At 38.4% G+C, this 20824-nt stretch overlaps 1 protein-coding gene across 2 annotated transcripts in view; it reads left to right on the top strand.

The window, feature by feature from the left end:
* The window catches only part of ELOVL6 (ELOVL fatty acid elongase 6), a 135588-nt gene that overhangs the window by 59040 nt on the left and 55724 nt on the right, over positions 1-20824 (top strand). The gene's annotated exons all lie outside the window — the stretch shown is intronic.

The raw sequence follows: 20824 nt of genomic DNA, 5'->3' as shown, positions 1-20824 counted from the left end.
TCTGCCCTCATGACCTAATCACCTCCCACAGACCCCACCTCCTATCATACCACAGTGGAGGTTAGGATTTCAACATGAATTGTAAAGGGAACACAGACATTCAGACCACAGGACTCTTCTAGATTCAGAAGATTAGGGAGGCGGGAATCTGCAGCCATAAGAAGCACCGCCTCCCTCCCTTTTTTCAGTCTGCCCTGCTCCCTCCCAACTCAGACTAGGATCTGACATTTTTTGTTTATGACTGTCATTTTAGCAGGTTTTCCTCAATCTCTAATTCTCACTCCCAATCTCTAGCTCTCTTTTCTCACTCAAATTAAAACTTATATTTTTATTTTTTAATTAAAATAATAAATATATCCTCTTTTAAAATATGTGTTGCATAGACACAAGTGGAAAATAAAACTTACCTGTAAATCAACCATCTCGATGTAACTTTTTTTTTTTAAATTATTTATTTATTTATGGCTGTGTTGGGTCTTCGTTTCTGTGCGAGGGCTTTCTCCAGTTGTGGCAAGCAGGGGCCACTCTTCATCGCAGTGCGCGGGCCTCTCACTATCGCGGCCTCTCTCGTTGCGGAGCACAGGCTCCAGACGCGCAGGCTCAGTAGTTGTGGCTCACGGGCCCAGTCGCTCCGCGGCATGTGGGATCTTCCCAGACCGGGGCTCGAACCTGTGTCCCCTGCATTGGCAGGTAGATTCTCAACCACTGCGCCACCAGGGAAGCCCTCGATGTAACTTTTTAATAAAATGTAAATAAAGAAAATTAATTTTTATCCACCCCTTTCTTTATATATATTAATATAGTTTTGGCCTTTCATTTCACAGGCAGAGAGAGATCTGAGTTCTGTAAGGATGTGAAGATATGTTTTGCGACATTAGAAAGGATGAACTAGGGAAATACAGAGTGTTTTTTAAAGTAAGTTTTTGGCCTTTAAAGAAACGGCTATACCTTATATTTGGAGTGTTATGATAACTTCCTAAAATTGGGATTAGGTTATAGTGTATATAGCGTTATTACTTGGTCGAAAATTTAAAACCTAATTGCAACTCACTTAAGCTCTGGAATATAAGGCCTAATTTTTTCTTTTTTTAATGGAAATAGATAGTTGCTACAGTGTATTTTAAAAGAAATTCGCTTAGTTCCTTTTTTAGTTTTAAAGTCATATTTTATTCATTTTATTTGCCTCTTTTTCTAAAGTTTTGATTTCCACAGTACCATTGGCCTTTGCTTCTTATATGTATATTTAGAGAACTACACATTAAAAAGTCACTTGTGTCCTACATCATCCCCCTGCTGACTCAGGAAAAAAATGGAAAACGTATTTCCTTGTCCTTGTCAGGAATGATTATCCCTTTTCTTGCCACTTGGACCTAAAACCAGTTTGCCAGTGAAGCAGAATTAATGTGCTTGTAGAAAATCAAATTCTGTCTCTAGTTGGGAATAATCCTGTCAATTTTTTGAAGAACCAGCTTTTGATTTTGTATATTCAGGTTTGGGTTTGCAGGAGGAAATCCCGAAAGAACGCTACACATCTTCTTTATGAGAAAGATTAAATAAATTCACCTCTAGTGTCAAGCTACTTTAGATCTGTCTTAATGTAAGATTCTACCGTGGTACCTCATAATCTTTGTCTACAGACTAACTTAATTCACAAAAGATCAGAAACTGAGAAGTTTGGGGATTTCTTAGGAACTCAGATTTACAATTATAATTACCCCCTAAATAAAATGTTGTTTGCTTATACAGATTAATAAACTTTCTTTACCATAGTCTAGATACTTTTATGCTCATTCTTCCTGAATGATATTTATGACTATGCAAACATAGCTGTATTTATCAATAGATGAAAACTTACTGAAAAAAGCAGAATTGTTGTTCAGATATACACTTAGAGATACATGCTCAAAGGATATCTCAGTATACTGAAATTTCCAAAGGCAAAATTAGCAGAACCTGGTCATTGTAAACACAGAAGACAGTTCTTGCCCGTGTTATTTTTCTCTGCCTTTTCTCTGCCTAGCTTTTTCCAGAGGGGTTCACTCCCTTACCATAAGTCTTTTGCTCAAATTCACCTACTCAGTGTGTCTGCCCTGGCCACCTTATTTAAATTGTGGTCTGTCCCTCACTTCCCGCCTTATTTTCCCCTCACACTGCTTTACTTTCTCTTCTTTCCATCATATGTATAATCTTGTAACGTATCTTATTATTTATTTTCTTTTTTATTGTCTGTCTCCAGATGTGTAACCTCCATGAGTACAGGCTTTTTTGTCTGTTTTGTTCATTGATGTATTCCCAGAGCCTAGAGCTGTGCTTGGTACACGGTAGGTGCTTGATTAGTACTTCTTGAACGAATAATCAGGAGTTCCAACTGGAGTCGGAAAAGAATATGGAAAATTTCTTTTTCTGTGAGGTTATTTGTGCTGTCAAAATGTACAACTTTTCTTCCTTGGAGAAGCTATTAAGACCAGACATAAGTTTTCAGTGAACATATGCCATATAAATTTCAGTGAATATATGACATAAATTGTTAGATTCAGTCAATTTACCCCCCTAAAATTCATCAAATTAATGAGAAAAAAAAGGATTCATCATATTGGTATCATTTAGGTAAAACCTCTGCTTTTTTTTTTTTTTTTTTTTTTTTTTGCGGTACGCGGGCCTCTCACTGTTGTGGCCTCTCCCGTTGCGGAGCGCAGGCTCAGCGGCCATGGCTCACAGGCCCAGCCGCTCCGCGGCATGTGGGATCCTCCCGGACCGGGGCACGAACCCGTGTCCCCTGCATCGGCAGGCGGACTCTCAACCACTACGCCACCAGGAAAGCCCAAACCTCTGCTTTTTTGCTTTATCATATGCAGTTACGGATAAGAATTCTTGATCTCAGTGCCCACCCATGTACAGTCAGGCAAGGCTGTTTTGCCCATGGTCATATGCGTGCCGCTTCTTTAATGAGAATATTATAGACTGATAGACCTCACAATGGACCTACTCAAAGAGTTTGTAGGTGGGAGAAAGATTTAACTCTAAAAATAGAGATTAGATTTTGGCATCACATGCCGCTCTTGAGGTGAAAAATCTTCTTATTGGAGCTACTTTGTACTGAGAACTGCTAGTCCAGTCTCTGCCCCTCGACTGTTCTGATGAGTGGAATTCTAGCCCAGCTGCTCACTTCCCTGCCCCAAGCAGCCAGTAGGAGCCAAATGAGGCAGATACTGATGAGAAAAGGAGCCTCTCAAAGCCCTTTCATAATTTCAGTCCTTTTTGACGTACGGGTAGACTCCCTTGGGTGCTCCCTTTTTGTATAAAGCTCTAAGGGAAGTTATGGGTGAAAGGCAGGATTAGAAGTTGAAAACCAATTACCTAGGATCATCAGCTGTTGCTGACCCAAAGCAGACGATGCACCAGAGGTCAAATAGCTGATAGATATTTGCTCGTGATCAGTCAGGGTCACCCAATGCCAGGTGTGTAGAATTGAGGGACGATTCTTGGCCAGTAACTGGTTTGGAATAATCAGATTGTGCCCTGTCTGTATCCTGCGGTTATCCTTTGAATGTCTGCTGACTTCCAAGAAATGATGCCAGTTTTACAAATCTGGGTTAGATCAGAACTTTACCTTACGGCCAGGTTTGCTTTCGCCTCTCACCACCAAGGCAGAAGCAACCTCACAATACAGCATTGTTATATCCACCTGTGAGGCTGCATGGCCAACTGATCTCAGCTCAGACTTGCTGCAATCAACATTTTTTATTGTGAAAATACTGTAAGTTGTGCAAAGAACGAGCATTGTACAATATTAATATCCTAACATTCCATGGGCCTTTTAACTGCAGTGTAAATCAGCCAAATGGTCAAATTCAACTCTTTACTGGTAGCCTAGTAATTAAATGACTATAAAAGGATCTGCTTTTTCTTCCTACTATAAATAGGTCAGAAAAAAAAAAGCATATCTTCCATAACATTAAAAAATTTTTCTTTTAGAAATACCTAATTTACCACACCACTCCCTCTAGTTGCAGGCATCTGAAATAAAGCAAACTTTCCTTTCCACCTAAAAAAAAAAAAAAAAAACAACAACAAACAAATACCTAATTTAGAAGGCTTATTTATAGCCGTTTTTAATTATTATTTCTAAACATACTTTTAGGTGGACCAGTACTTTTCAGCTCAGTTCAAGAGTGACCTGTGTGTGCCATCTAAGAAACTTATGTCCTGTGTCCTGTCTAGGACTTTTTTTAAGAATAAAGTGTTCAGATCATTGTTTCACAATGTAACCGCTCTTCATACTCAAGCTGAGATATCTAAATGATGTGTTTTCATAAAAGCTCTTGTATATTACAAACTTGGATAGTGCAGTTTTGCTTATTTATTATTTTCAAAGTACTCACAAAAGGCTAATATCAAATTCACAGATGGTCTGGTATGTATACCTTTAAAATGACTAAACAGGACTTGAAATGCTTTTGGCCATAGAGACTCAACCAGCCTGATTTTTGGCGTTTGAGTCTCTTATAACATCTATTTTTATTTTTTTAAGAAGATGTTGGGGGTAGGAGTTTATTAATTTATTTATTTTTGCTGTGTTGGGTCTTCGTTTCTGTGCGAGAGCTTTTTCTGGTTGTGGCAAGCGGGGGCCACTCTTCATCGCGGTGCGCGGGCCTCTCACTATGGCGGCCTCTCTTGTTGCCGAGCACAGGCTCTGGACGCGCAGGCTCAGTAGTTGTGGCTCACGGGCCTAGCTGCTCCGCAGCATGTGGGATCTCCCCAGACCAGGGCTCGAACCCGCGTCCCCTGCATTAGCAGGCAGATTCTCAACCACTGTGCCACCAGGGAAGCCCCAAACATCTATTTTTCCCCCCGATAATAAGCAATTGTATTAGGTACCATGTATTGAGGACTTACAGTGTGTCAGATGCTGCCAGGTACAGTGTTTTGATGATTTACAACAAGCCTGAGAAGGCAGTGTTACTTTCCCAGCTTTTTTGATGAGGATACTGAGGCAGATAAGATGTACAGTATTTTACTCAAGATCACAGAGCCAATATGATGACTTACAGCCAGGATTGAAACCCAGGTCTTTGTGACTCCAGTAGATATGATGGTGACTACTCTGGTATCTTCCAATAAGACATGTGCAAAAGTATATGGAATAAAATTTGTGTAATTTTATATAATCATGCAACCACCACCAAAATGCTTGGTGTGTTGGTTAGCATTTTGTACTTTTAAAATTTAAAACGTTTTTAAATATTTATTATATAAAATTTTCATCTTTCATTATTAAACTAGTAGAAAAAGGTATTCAGTACATAAAAGTAAATTGGAGAAAAAAAGCATGCATAATCCTGCCACCCAGTAATAACCACTTAAAATTGGAGTGAAGGGTATTTCTTCTTCCAAGATGTAATTATACCACATTCTGCTTTTTTTTTTTTTTAAAGATTGTGGATTAGATCTCATTCCCTCTCTTCCTTTTTTTTTTAAAGGGAGGTTGCAATTTTTATTTATTTATTATTTATTTATGGCTGTGTTGGGTCTTCGTTTCTGTGCGAGGGCTTTCTTTAGTTGTGGCAAGCGGGGGCCACTCTTCATCGCAGTGCACACGCCTCTCACTATCGCGGCCTCTTGTTGAGGAGCACAGCCTCCAGACGCGCAGGCTCAGTAGTTGTGGCTCACGGGCCTAGTTGCTCCGCGGCATGTGGGATCTTCCCAGACCAGGGCTCGAACCCGTGTCCCCTGCATTGGCAGGCAGATTCTCAACCACTGCGCCACCAGGGAAGCCCCCACATTCTGCTTTTATCTTCCATAGTTATTAAAATCATATACACTTTATGTAACTCTAAATTTATGTAACTCTTTAATGTGTAATAGTATTTTAGTGGACATACGATAGCATATCCCTGACTCTTAGAGATCTGGTTACTTTTTCACTGTTGTACTGTAGAGATGATCTTTCCTTTACCATATTAAAGATTTTCTGCCTCAAACAGACTCCTTGAAGTAGAATTGCAGGATTAAAAGCTATGGATCTTTTAGAATTCTTGATAAATTGTTTTTTCAAGAGCTATATTACTTTACCTTCTGGCCAGCAAAACAGATGAGTTTCTGCATCCTCACCTGGATCGGGCATTATCACTTCCCTCATTGCCAATTGATAGCATTAAATAGTATCTGAGAGCGTTCTTGGTTTATGTAATAATCCTGATCAAAATTAATACGATTTATTTATCATCAAAATAGTATGATGCTGTTGTTGGCATTATTTTGCTTTCAGATTAAGCCTGGCCCTTCAGAGTCGGTCTGGAAATGTATCGGTAAATAACAAGATTCTATTGATTGCGGGTGAGGGTACAGTCATCAGGTGGAAAGTGATGCTATCACAGTGCCAGTCTCACTTTGTCTGTTCTGTCTTTGCTTATTTTATGCAGACGATTACATAGAGAAAGCAATATGTGGGTCTCTGGGCAGCAAGAAGTAAAGAAATTCGATGATGCTTCCCCAGTATTTCTGAGCAGGTACTTGTTACAATATACTACTCCCAGAGCAGCCTGCCTCAGTAGAAAGAGAACCATATTTCCGAAAAGAGGTTTAAAAAATGACAGTAGAATTGAAACTAACTTGTAGGATTCTTTCAGCTCTTGAGGTAAACAAAACTATAATAAAATATAATTTTTACCATTTAGATTTAGAATCAAGTGAGTTTGAAGCGTAGATTCATAGATGACTTCAGCATTGGTTGTCTTCTTTAGTCTCCCAGTAATATATATATATATATATATTTTTTTTTTTTCTAAAGTATTTCTAAAATGCAACATCTTTAAAATAGCCAATATATTATTCATCCATTCATATGTCAGGAGCCCACTTTAGGCCAGCATTGTAGTATAAGGCCTTGGGTGTACAAAACTGAGTAAGACACAGTTCCTGGCTTTCAGGATTACAGACCTGTAAATTTATGTGTGAAATATAAAGAATTAAGTGCTATAATATGTAGGCAAAAGGTGTATAGAAAGCACAGAGGTGATGAAGGAAAGGTTAAATCCAGTTGACCTAGAAGCAGTCAGGGAATATCTTCACAAAGATCAACAAAATGACAAGAATGGGTTAGAAGGGCGTTCAAAGTGGTGAGAATGGCATGTGTAAAGAAAGACAAGGTGGGCAAGCAGTGTGATGTCTTTTGAAAATCACAGTATGGCTGTAGCATAGGATGTCCCAGGAGAAGTTATAAGACATGATTTCAGAGTAGTCAGGGGTAAGATCATTTGAATCATGTGGAAGCATTTAGACATAGCTTGGAAGACAATGGTCAAATCTGTTAAAATTCTCTAGAGCCTATAACCTACATTAATGACGTTCCTGTTCAAATAAACAAGGTAGTTGGAAAATATAAAGTACTTGCCTTTGTATGATTTAATGCCTACATTTTCTTAGACGTAGTCTTGTACACGTGTCCTCAATAATTTTTCAATACTAGATTCTACTATCTGAAAGCACAGGAATATGGCAAGTCCTTTTGTACAGCTAGAAGGACACAGTAAATCAGTCTAAGTAGGAAGATACAAAGGCAGAAAATTGTGTACTATGTCAAAGATTGCAAAGAAATCACATGGAAAATTGTGTAATATGCCAAAGTATGCCCAGCCATTAAGTGACCCCGGGAATATGCCTGTCAGTATACAAAAAGAGTAGGCAAGCATCAGATTGGAAAAGGAGTCAGCTTCTAACATGCAGTGGCTTTTTGAGATGTATTCTCCGGAGACTTTGACCACTTAAGCAAGGGCACTGCTTTTTAGTTTATCTTCTTCAATTTATTTCTCTCTGTTAAAATCAATAGCCTTATGAATATGCCTTAAAGGAATACTTTCTTGAAGAATCAATAGATTTCAACAGTAAGTGATTATTTATGTTTGTGAATGTCAGAAAGACTGATGGGGAGCTGGGAAAGGTGATGATACACTATTGCTGAAGGAACCAACTGGGAAGGTATAACATTCTGGATAAGAACCCAGTGTAGCGATTAAGGGCCAGGGCTGACACTTGGCTGCCTGGGTTTAACTCCCAGCACTGTCACTGAAAATCTCTGGGTTCTGTACAGGTATTTAACCTTGTTCTTTAGTTTCTTGGTCTGCAAAATGGGCATGATCACGGGTTCTCTGAAATGTAAATGAGACATTGTATATAACAAGTCCTCGAAACACTAAGAACAGTGCCTGGAATGCGATAAGTTCTCAGTTAAACAAGTTATTATTACTTTGACCAAATTGAAAAGCATTCTATTTTAGTGTCCTGGAGCAGTGCACAAATGTGCACTCCAAGCCAGTGTTAACTTTGTGTCTATTGTGGAGCAGTAAATTCGTGTACTAGAGATCTACTGTGGATGCTCAGTAAAACTTTTAAATGTTGTTGTAGCATGTAGGCATGTAGGCATCTAGAATTTCTCAGATTGGCTGGAAAATGCTTTAGACTGAAGGATACATCTTGAATAAACACTTGTCACATCTATTTTTTTTTTTTTACTTTTTTATGGGGAGTGGGGCAGGCGGGACCTTTATGTGTAAACATAGCTAAGTAAAGAATATTCTTTATCCCAAATCTTGTTGCTTAGTAAGTTGGTCTTGACAAATAAGAAAAGAGAATAGTGAAAGCAAAGGCTGAGGTTTACAGAGTGATGGCTATCTATTAACACAGTGTGTGCATGCCACCGTGAATAATCTCAAGGGCACAGTCCCTCTTAATGCCAAAGGGAATGCCCTTGGGAATATGGGAAGACACATTAACCTTCCGGCTTTCAAAGAAACCGTGAGTCAGATACACACCTTTCTCCTTAAGCATTTTTACTTCCTTCTGAAACTGTCTGGTTGAAGAAAAGGGTGCTCTGGGCATTGCTATTTAAAGAATCTCTTTTCTCAGAACCCATGCTTGATAAATCCCAGCCGTACCTTAGACATGTCTCAGGGTTCACCTGCCATGCAAATGAAGAAGAAATCATTCTTGTCTCACAACCTAGTAGTAAAGAGAAACTTTAGAAATGAAACAAATTCACTTTCTGGAGAAATGGGAGTTGTGCTCTTCGTTTCTGTGTTTGTTTGATAGACCTTGAGATTTTTCTATTAAACATTTTCCTCAAGAGGAATTTTTATCATTGTTCCTAGCTTCGATCCTGTAATTGAAGGTGGGAAAAGAAAAAAAAAAAAAAAAAAGCAAAGTGAAAGTCTCTGTGGGAAATGATGAACACAGATATAAAGATTAAAAGCTCCTAAACCAGTGTTGGCCACCCTGGCAGGTTTTATTCTGGTTCCCCATGTAGAAACTGATGACACACACATAGTAGAGAGCAGCTTCCTGTTCGACTCATTCAGCTTGGTACACAATCATCAGAGGATCAGTGTCTCCCAACATGGCAGAAATGCAGGATACCAAAGGCCTGAGAGTGACTAATAAAAATAATCCAATAATTTGTTCTAAGGTTTAGAAAACAGTGCAACTGATTTTGTTCATTACAATTGGCATCCTTTAGCATATGGTAGCACCTACTTGTATAGTTCTGAGATTTACAAAGTAGAGTTTAAAAAGTTTGTGTCACAGAAACCTTTATTGTTATCAAATTGTCATACTTTGATGATTTAGAAGAGACTGGCTAAGGACATGTAAGATCAGTATTAGAGGTGTAAGTCCTGGTAGTCTAATGTATTTTTACAACGTTTCCCCATCCAGGGCTAGGAAAGGGTTGGCAACCATGGAATTCTTATACTCAGGGGGTGAATGGAAATAACTGGAATTCTGCTTCAAAAGGGGGCTGTATTAGCAGTGACTATTCTTCATTCCAGGTTATTCGTTTCTGCTGCCTGGAGAGATATTATAAAATGCAATTCTGGGTGATCTTCTTGGCAAGGGTAGCATCGCAACAGGTATACAGTTTGTAAGAATTGATCACCCCAGGCTTCACAGGGCAGCTGGACCATGATTCCATTGTAGACAGAAATGAACCTAATTCTAGAATAATGAAGGGAAATATTGCTCGAAATTGGTCGTTTTGTCTTATTTTCAATTTTAAATAGAACTGCTGATTTGAAACCAGGCGTTTATTTACTCTGTGCTTGGAATTGGTTTGAAGCAATTCAGCCTGAGCGTATGTGAAACAAAAGTGATGTCATTCTAAGCAATGAACATGTTTTTTGAAGCTGTATCACATTTCAACACACACTCTTGAGTTTTCCGATTTCTCTTTTCTTCATCTCTTTCTTTATATTTCTCTTGCCCAGGGTTTCTCAACCTTGGCACTGTTGACATTTGGGGTGGATAATTCTTTGTTGCGAAGAGCTGTCCTGTGCAGCATCCAGGCCCTCTACATACTTGATGCCAGTAGCCAGTCCTCCTGCAGTTGTGCAAATGTCTCCAGACATTGCCTTATATCCTCTGGGGGGCAAAATCATCACCCCCTCTGAGGACCACTGGGGTACATGGAAAGAAAAGAGGTCTGCAGATTGAGCCCTGAGAGCCCTGCAAACTTTAAAGCCTGGGGAGATGAAGAGGGAGCCAGCAAAGGAGAATGCAAAAAGAGCAGATGGTGGAGTTGGAGAAGAACTACGAGAATACGGTGTCCCAGAAACCAAGTGAAGAACCTGTCACAGAAAAGGGGGCGTTACCGTCTCTGTCAAATGCTGCTGCTCATTAGACCAATTGGATGAAGCCTCCTTTAGGGATTTAACGTAAGAGTGATGAAGTATAGAACAAATGGATTGCTGCAAATAGGAAAATGCACTTGATGGAGCCTGCAGCATATATTTTAAGATTGAAATACAGAGGATGGTCACAAGCCAAATAATCTTTGTTGTTGAAAATAGTATAAAACGGCACTTTAGAACCTGTGACAGTCGGGATAAATTGAATACATGCTAGTAATTTCTAACATATATTTCAGTGGAAATCCTAAGCTTTGGTGCCTAGTCCATTGTAAGGTAGTATATGATAAGTCATATGTTACTAATACGAGTTCAAGTACTGATATTTGTGAATTTATATATTTATGAGTGGCCTCCGGACAACCCATAACAGTGTGACTCTCAGCCCCTTGAATTCTAAAATGCTTTCTTGAGTTGGAGAGAAGAGACTGCTTTCGGATCTAGCAAACCAAAATTAAAGGATGAAGGTTTGCCATCTGTAGGGGATTCCTATGTCACAATAGAAAAAGGGCTTTAGACCTTCCTATTATTCAGGGTAATCCATGTGGTGGGTTGAATAATAGTCTCTCTAAGATGTCCCTGTCTTAATCCCTGGAATTTGTATGTTACCTTACAGAGCAAAAGAGACTTTGCAGATATGAGTAGGGTAAGGACTTTGAGATGAGGAGATTATTCTGGAATATCTGGACAGGCCCAAAAAAGGCAAGGAAACAGATTTCCCCCAGAAGCTCCGGAAGGAATGCAGCCCTGGGAACACCTTGATTTTAACCCCACAAGACTTATGTCAGACTTCTGACCTTCAGAACTATAAGATAATACATTCATGTTGTTTTAAGCCACGAAATTTGTGGGAATTTGTCTCTGCAACAGTGGAAAAGTAATACAATCCAATTCATAAGGCAAGTTTTCCTCATTACCAACCTTCTCAAAGTTAGTGCCTGTAGGCCTTATTTATGTCACTGAATGAGAGTTCAGAGTTTGAAGTAGCAGTGTGAATACCCTAATCAAAATCTTGCCGTGTTATTATTTTCAAGAGTTTGCTTGGATAATTAGGTGATACCTATCTCATGGGTGAAAAAATGTCTGCCATTTTTACTACTTTGCTAATATGCCATTTCTTCTTCTTGTCATTGCTAGTTTTTACTCAGGTGTCATTTGTTATGTAAATTTGATTTGGTGACAAAAAAGTGTCCATGAGTTATACCATGAAATAATCATCATCATTGCTGAGCTGCTTTCTCCCTAATCCAGAAATAGTGTTTGGGACATATTTTCTCATTGCTTCCCCAATACCCTTTCAAAATTTATATCCAGGAGAAAGTTAGTGCAATGGTATATCTAATCACCCAATAGTTAACAGGAAAACAGGTAATTTTTTCCTTGATAGTATTTTCCAGCTTCTTTAAAGTTGTCTGAAGCAATGAATGTCAACTAAAACTCTTTATAAATAGAAGGAGGTAGTTAACAGAAATGGATCATCTTTCAGTTCAAACAGTTTGCCCTTGAGTATAGAGAAAGTGCTCTCAGATTTGGGTATGTTTATGCTTATTTATATAGTTATCTGTGCAGCTGTCATTTTGATTTAAATCTGGGAACATTTTATGTCTGAATTGGATTTAATCTTGTAAACCCGAAATCCTGTTTCCATTCCATTGTGAATAATCATACGCTTTTTATAGTGTTTCTTCCCTTCTGGTTTTAGTCTCCAGCTCTCAGATAAATCTATTATCTACAGAACATTCGGGCTTCTGCAGGATAAAGACAAACAGAAAACAGATGTTTATATTTGACTCGGTTTTAGTTTTATATTTTTGACCTTTTATATTAGTTTTATATTTCTATGGTCAGCAGGCCGTTTGAGTGGATGACAAGATTATTTTTTTTAAGCTTGCAGCCTTGACACAAGCCCATAATTATATGTTGTACAACTTCTGGCCCAAGAAAATTTCGTAGTCAGGGGAAAAAAAATCACTAATACCTCATTTATGTTATATAGTAGATTTTAAGGCTGTAAGAGATAAAATTTAATCTGGTGACAGGGGTGTCACTCAACTGCTCTTATTTAGTAGGAGCCATTTCAGAATTCTAGAATGCTTTCTGTATTATCTTTATTATTATATTTAAAAGTCATCAACAAGTGATCATTTCTTCATTGGAAATTCAGACGAAAGCTTTCTGTTTCTTAGAACAAAGGGCGTTTCTTTAAGGGCATTAGCACGATGAAACGGAATTGCTGATGAAACTACTATCTGGATTCTCTTTCTGCATGTTGCCTCTCCTGTTCAGAGCATACTGGTTTGTTTGTTTGTCTTTTTTATGGCCACTAGAGTTAATGTTTTACCATGACTAGTATCAGTAGCTGATGTATTATATAAGACAGTTACGTGAAAATTGTAGCTTGAAGTGACAGTCGTTCCCAAAGAATCGGGATGAGAATATTGAGGGCAATACTCTCAAACAAAACAGAAGCTAGAAATTATCTTGTCGATGCAGGGCTCATTTTAAGTTTGCTTTGCGGTGGGAGGAGATTTGTCTAATTAAGACCACTGATACATTTTTGGCTCAATTTTTATTCAGAGATTGTGGCAAGCTTTACTCTTTTTAAGGAGATGAGAAACCTCTGTCAAAGAATGCTTTCTTTCTTTGATTTACTATCCTCAGAAATCTTTGATTCTAACTTTGGCATTGATTCTTCCTGATCCGTTAGGTTAAACCATGTCTTCCAAAACAAAAATATTCTTGTACCTCTCCAGGATGCAATACTTCAGGATTAAAGCTGACCTTTAGGTGACAATTCAGGACACAGCTTGACTGACACAATGCCATGATTAGCCTAGCCATTTCCTAAACTTTTCTCGGAACAGGAGAATATTCATTCTTAAATAAAACTTTCAAGAAGGTCCCATCTGATAATTCCTGGGAAGAGCAGCAATTCATTAAAGAAGATCCTTCAGTTCATACACGTGCTTCAGTAACTGCCTGCGGCCACAGGTGCTGGCAGTGTAAGTTGTGAGGAATATGCCAGAATGTTTTGACTTAGAGTAGTAGAGTCAAACTTCAGCCACATCTGCCCGCTGGAATAGAAGTCATTAATGCCAAATTTCTCTGTGAGCCTATCTTTTTTTTATTCTGCCCTCTCCCATCTCTAAGACTTTCAGTGCTCTCCACGGCTTAAACCAGCATTCTCCATCTCTCTCTCTTTGTGGAATCGCTATCTGTCATTCTTCCCCCTTCTTCTTGCATCCAAGTCACATAATGTTATATGCATGAGTGAATCTATTCTTTTTTTTATTTTTAAAGCAGGAGGAAAGAAAAGAAAATTAAGCCACGAATTTCAGTATGTACTTTAATTATTAGTGGTAACAAATTACTGGCCACCTACCTTACAACCTATTGCAACCTTGAGCTAAGATGCAGTCCTAACTCTGCTGCAGTTTTCAGAACTCCACACCCTGTGACTTTCCCCTACACTTCCAACCTTGCTTTCCCCACTCCAAAGCATCTGCTTGATCTGATACACTCCTGGCTTAGCTCAGGCCTAACACCACTGCTTCTTCCCAGCCAAGATCACTTGCCGCTGTCCAGCCATCCAAAGCCTAAAGGGTCCACATCAAGCACCAACACACATATTTTTTCTGTCTTTCTAACCAGATTAGTAGAGGCAGAATTTTCTCCTTCATAGGGATTTTTCCCCCCATTCAATGGCATACTAACCACACTGCAAATGAAAAAGATCATTAAATTTTGAATGGATGGATGTCAGCATTTTTCATCAACAACTGAAAGTATCTAGCTAGGGAAACAAAGGTAATTAATTGGTATCTGGCCAATTTAAGTATTAGAGAGATGGCATTTTTTATGGAGCTGTGTGTGTGTATATGTGTGTGTTTTTTTACACATTTTGAAAGTATTTTCTCCCCAAAGATCTTATTTCCAATTGTAAAAAGAAAGTGAACAGGAAAACAGAATTTGTCAAGATTTTTTTTTAAGTGGCAAGGGGAAAAAAGATATGTTGACAGGAAACATACAAGCAACATTCTACAACCGGTCTGGTCTGTCCTAAGAGGAGTGTACTTTCCTAGAAAGGATATGTAGCCATGTCATTAAATCCATTGTATTAATGTAACTCTACTTTGATTGTGACCTACTTCGGCAATAGAAAGACTGAATTACAAAAGAATGGTTTTCTCACCTTAAACAAAGAGAACCTGTGATCTTTAAATTAGCATCTAGGGGAAAGCAGGATGAGGAGCAGAGGTGTTTGCAACTCAAAGAAGCTCAGAAATCACACATCATTTGCTGGGTCAAACATAACAGATTAGAATTACACCCTTTTCTTTAGTCATGGCTTGTCTTGCAATTATAAAGTCACCATTCATTTGTATTAATTATGGACATATTCCACTATTCACAAAACTATTCTTTGTCAGAATTTCTGGGTACAGAGTTAATTCCCAGTTATAATTTACTTATGAATAAAAACTGCTGAAAATTTTCCACTATTTTTAATATAGAAAAATGCCTCTATGAACTCTTGGTGGAATTCTCAAGAAAGTGACACAGTCCAGCCCTGGCTAGAGCTCCAGGAGCACAACTTCGGGATCCCTCACCAGAAAACCTTCCTTTATATCCTTATCAAATTTTAACCACCATACACGTCCACTGAGTATCTTGTTGGCAAAAAGCAGTGTATTTCCTTCAGTCTCCGGGTCTTGTTGACCTCAAACAAATAGATGACCAGATATTTCTCCAGCAAAGATGGGTTTATTGGGGATCAGCAGAGAATTGCAATTTGGGGTCTACAACCATGGCAAGCCACGTGCAAGTCACCACAGAGGAAGGAAAGGAGAAAGGCTCTTATAGAGGGGAAAGGGAAGTGGGGAGGGCAGTCGTAAACAGAATCCATGGCTTTTCATTGGCTGAGTTGTTGCCACGAAAGAAGAGGAGTCTTCTTCCTATTGGGCTCTGTTGTGGTTGGGGGCAGGAGAGCTCCCCCTTCTGGTCTCCTGACGCTATTTAATTGAGGTTTCTGTTCATTGGTTTTTACAGTCTGCAATTCATATGTGTCCTATAACTACTTTCAGAACCTTGAATTATTTTCTGACTTGAATCAGCAACGGAACTAAAGGAGAAACCTTAAAAGAGATGTGGCCTTACTGAGTAACATACTTTCTCAGCTTCAGTCTTCACGCATAGAAAGGTGGAAACTTTCTATGTACCAGGTAGATCAGCCAAAGTAGGAGATGCTTCTAGGTCTCCTTTTCTTTTCTTTCCTTTTCTCCCTCACAGCTTAATTTTCCCTTTCACAACTCCTTGTGTCTCACACATACACAGTAGCCGTAAAAACAAGGTCACTGACATAAAGGAGCTCAGGTCATCTCCCCAAGGTGCTCATTAGCAATTATCCTATGTGAAATGCTACCCACGTGAAAGTTTTGCCATTCTCAGATAAACTTGTCTGACTTCCAAAGGAGTGCAGGTCACCTGGCAGAGATCTTGATGTGAGCATTAAGGGACTCTAGTTACTAGGTACTGGTTTCAGTGGAATCCCAGGAGTTGGAAAAAAAAAAAAAAAGCATTTGCATATATACATACCCTTTAAGAAGGCACAACAATAAATACAGATCATAAGCAGCTACTCAGAATAGGTCAGAATAGAAAAAGCATCTAGGAATGTTTTGGAACGAAGTACCATGATAAAGAAACCCAGCTCTTTAAGGATAAAGGATAAACCATTGTTTTGATTAATTGCGGACTAATTATTATTCACATTCACTAATTATTTCATTATTCACATTGATGACAGAAGTAAAAGGGGAAAAAAGGGTAAATACAAGCATGACAAGCTCAAAGCATATCAGTATTTCATTTGCGTGATCCTTATTTGGTTGGTTACTTCGTAATTACAGCTACAGAATCACCTCCTGAAAACTACCTACAGTTAAAGGTTGTGCTATATGCTTGTGCATTCAAGACTTCCTAAACAAGAGTCCATACCATCTAGAAATTGCTAGTTATCTGGTAATAAAACAATGTAGTGTTACCATTATACCCAGCTATGGAGGCCTGTCACAATATGAAGTATGATGGGATTACTGTTGAAGCTTTAGGGAAGTCATCTATCCACATTAAATAGTAAGTGGGCCAGCGGCAAGTCATTATTCATCTTGACTATAACTGAACCTTTACCAAAGAGATACCAGAATGGAAAGATAGTTTAAATCGCCCATTTGCCTAAAGAAAAATTTTCTTCTAAGTAAAATGGAAAAAGCATAACATTCAACTATAAATGATAAATTTTGGTTACTCCATTGAAGAGGTAAGAGTTAATGCTTCCTTAGATGACTCCCTCTTTTAGAAGCAGCCTAAGCTTAGTTCTAACTTAACCCAAAGCATTATTTACCTTTTTTTATTTTTTGTGCATTTACTTATTTTTAGTACAATTTTAAAAGGTTACACTCCATTTACAGTTATTACAAAACAGTGGCTATATTCCCCGTGTTGTAAAATACAACCTTGTAGCCTATCTTATACCCAATAGTTTGTTCCTTCTGCTTTCTCACATCTTCACTGCCCCTCCCCTTCCTCTCCCCACTGGTAACCACTAGTTTGTTCTCTATATCTGTGATTCTGCTTCTTTTCTGTTATATTCATTACTTTGTTGTATTTTTTAGATTCCATATATAAGTGATACCATACGGTATTAGTCCTTCTTATCTGACTCCTTTCACTTAGCATACTGCCTTCCAAGTCCATCTACTGTTGCCAACGCATTATTTAAATTTCACCATAGTGGAAGATTTATATAAGATACGATAAGTAACTTATTTTTATTATAGCACTTATAATTTAAAAAGTATCAGTTCCTATTATTGACTGCCTGTGACCCAGATGTAACCTAGACAATTGATTTATGTTTACCTACCTGCTTGGTCACGGCCATTACAATTTTTGGTAGTTTTGACCAATATGCAGTATGTGGCCACGTGACCCTGAGCAACCGATGTCATCGGCACCCGCCCCGCATTTCCTCTTCTGTAGAACAAGGAAATTTGTCCCTCGCAATTCTCAAATTCTGCGTGTTTACGTTGATTGACTTGTTTGTCCTAGCTGTGTGGAATTGAAGATTCTTAAAGAGATCTTTAGAAAACATGCAAAAAAGAATGGTCCTTGCCAGGAAGCTAGTAGTCCATTAGGGCTAATTCTCATTCTAGAACTGAAGAAATTTGAGGAAGAAATACAGAGAGAAGATTTTTATTCTTTTGCTGGTTCTTCAAGGCACATTATTTTTCCCTTAGGCTAGAATGATAGGATCATACGGACAGTCATTTAACTTGGTTCATAACTGTAAGTAATGTAATTAATCTGACTATAACCAAACTTGGAATTAGATGGACTGCAAGAGAAAGAATGATAAATGATTGTAAGGAAGAGTTTTCAGTGGTATATACAGTGAATTTGTTATGCAGGAGGTGAAGAGGGTTGTGACCAAAGTGTTCCACGCCCAGAAAATAGGACAGTTGAAACAAACCTGTAGAGATTTCTCTTCATCTTTTCACAGTTAAACATTGTGCCGCAAAGTCGCACAACAGCCTTGCAAGTCAGAAGGAGGGTTTGAGGAATTCTTATAACTTAGCAGACACACCCTTCTTTCCTCCAAAGGTTTACCACAGGCGAGCAGGGAGATCTGAGGCTGCATAACCTCTAAGCCAGGTTCCTAAGCCAGGACATGGAGATGATGTTTTACCTACATTAAGGATGATTAGGAGGATTAAATAACAAAGGCTTTTAGCACTATCTCTACCCACAGGAATCACTCCCTAAATCATACCATGATTATTGTCACTTATCATTTAGAAGAGAATATATACTTTTCCATGTTACTATTATCTACATTAACTTCATAAATTTTGTTTTTCTTGAGTGAGTCCTTGCTTATATGCATGTAAATGCAGTGATTCTGACATTTAAAGTAATGCCATACACTTGCAAACTTCAAAGAAGTAAAGCAATAAATATAGTTATGGCCAAAAATACTCTCTTCTTGAAATGTTCAATAGTTACAGTTTCCATAAAATCGTCTCATTTCCACTTCTGTTTGAAATATAGAAATAGTCTCTTTCTTTCTGGAGGAAGAAAATGGATGGTATGTTTCTTTCTGAATATTTTATTCTTTAGTTATTAAGACATTACTGGGAAAGCACAACTGTTCATTTACTCAGTTAGTGTTCACTGAGCCCCCATGTGCCCAGGTGCATAAATATTTTCCCCTATTAGAAAATTTGATATGACAAGATCGTGATCATTCAACAGGTGTTTATTAAGCACTTACTGTGTGCCAGGTCTTGTGTTTCCAAGAGTTTGCGACACTCGGTGGAAGTGATTTATTTGACACTATTTACCAGTTGATTTTGGGAATCACTGCTTTGTTTGGTGGGGTTCAAGGTAGGTCACTTGCACTCACTGGAGGAGGGTGGGTGCAAGGAGGTCACTTGCACTCGCCAGGTAGGTCACTTGCACTCACTGGAGGAGGAGTGATGCTTCTGTAAATAATAAGATCCCTCATGAGTCAGCAATACATGGTAGTGGTTAGTGGAAAAAATATGAAGCCTTTTACAAGTAATGCTCTTCAGTTAATGCATTTTGCTTTTTGTATTATATCTTGTATCTTATTTTTCAGCCCTTTCCATTTTAACCTGAGTGAGGAATACCCATTTTAAAAGAAACATTGCTTTATCATATCAGAAGGTATACTCAGATGTTTCAGTTATTTACACAGCCTCTGTTACTTTCTGTTGAATCAAAGTCTACAAAAGCTTTGTGTTTTTTGTTCTTTATGCATTGTCAGTACTATTGTTCACTTCTCCTTGGTATAATACTAAACCAGCAGGACATGCAGATTTTATTTAGTTAGACCTTCCTGACTGAAACTCCCACCTAAATCTGACTAACAAAAAGAGAAAAGGACCCATGGGCCCCTGTGTTCCATTATCTTTTTTGTTAATCTTGTGTTGTCTCTCCATTCTTAATACTGCTTGAGTTCTGTTTGTTTCCCAGAGTATTTTAAAGCAAATCCAAGACATATAATTTCACCCATAAATATTAACTGATAAGAGCTTTTAAGATTATGAGTGATAACTTTCTGATTTTATTTTTATTTTATTTTATTTTTTTATTTTTTTTTTGGTACGCGGGCCTCTCACTGCTGTGGCCTCTCCCGTTGCGGAGCACAGGCTCCGGACGCGCAGGCTCAGTGGCCATGGCTCGCGGGCCCAGCCGCTCCGCGGCATGTGGGATCTTCCCAGACCGGGGCACGAACCCGTGTCCCCTGCATCGGCAGGCAGGCTCTCAGCCACTGTGCCACCAGGGAAGCCCTTAAAGATTTTTTTTTTAAACAATTGGTTTGCTCAAATATGGATCCAAAAAAGTTCTGCATGTTACCTTTGATTGTTATGTCTCTCAAGTCACTTTTAATCTAGAGCAGTCCCAGATTTTGATTTCTTACCACTGACATTTTGAAGAAATAAATTCAGCTGTCCTACAGAATGTCCAAAGTTTGGCTTTGTCCCCTATCTTTCCTATAAGCAGGTAGTAAAATCAGATATCTGATGAGATTCAAGCTCAAGGTTTTAGGCCACTGTACTGTAGGTTGTTCTGTGTTCTTCCTATTGCATTGTATCATGTCTGACAGGCCTATTATTGATGATAATACTGAAATTTAATACCCGCCTCCCTTGGTGGAGAAGATGTCAGGAATCCATCTTGGGGGGGCTTTAAGTCACGTAGCTTAATTTTAGTGTTTCAAATCATCAAGTATTTCTCCAAAATCATTTTTTAGTATCATTAGCCTATTAGGAAGATGACATTTTAAAAGGCCTTCTTGTCCTACGACACAACTCCGTCACCTAATATTTTATTTCCAATAAAAATAATTCCTTTTTAAAAATTCATCTATCTAAATGGTCCAACAAACTCTGAAAAATAATTCTCTCAGTGAAAAGGTTTCTTTTTTACCTCAGTGCTATGTTGTTGAAATGTTTATAGTTATAGAGCCCAAAAAGAAAATCTATCCTGATATGGGTTGGTTAATCCAGATGACCTAATTTGTCAGGAGAGGATTCAACAGCCGCCATGTTGCCGAATGGATA

The sequence above is a fragment of the Phocoena phocoena genome, chromosome 5 (assembly GCF_963924675.1).
Source record: "Phocoena phocoena chromosome 5, mPhoPho1.1, whole genome shotgun sequence".
Classification (NCBI taxonomy): Eukaryota; Metazoa; Chordata; class Mammalia; order Artiodactyla; family Phocoenidae; genus Phocoena; species Phocoena phocoena.
Note: the sequence above shows the minus strand (reverse complement) of the source record. Positions and strands in the feature narration are given on the sequence as shown.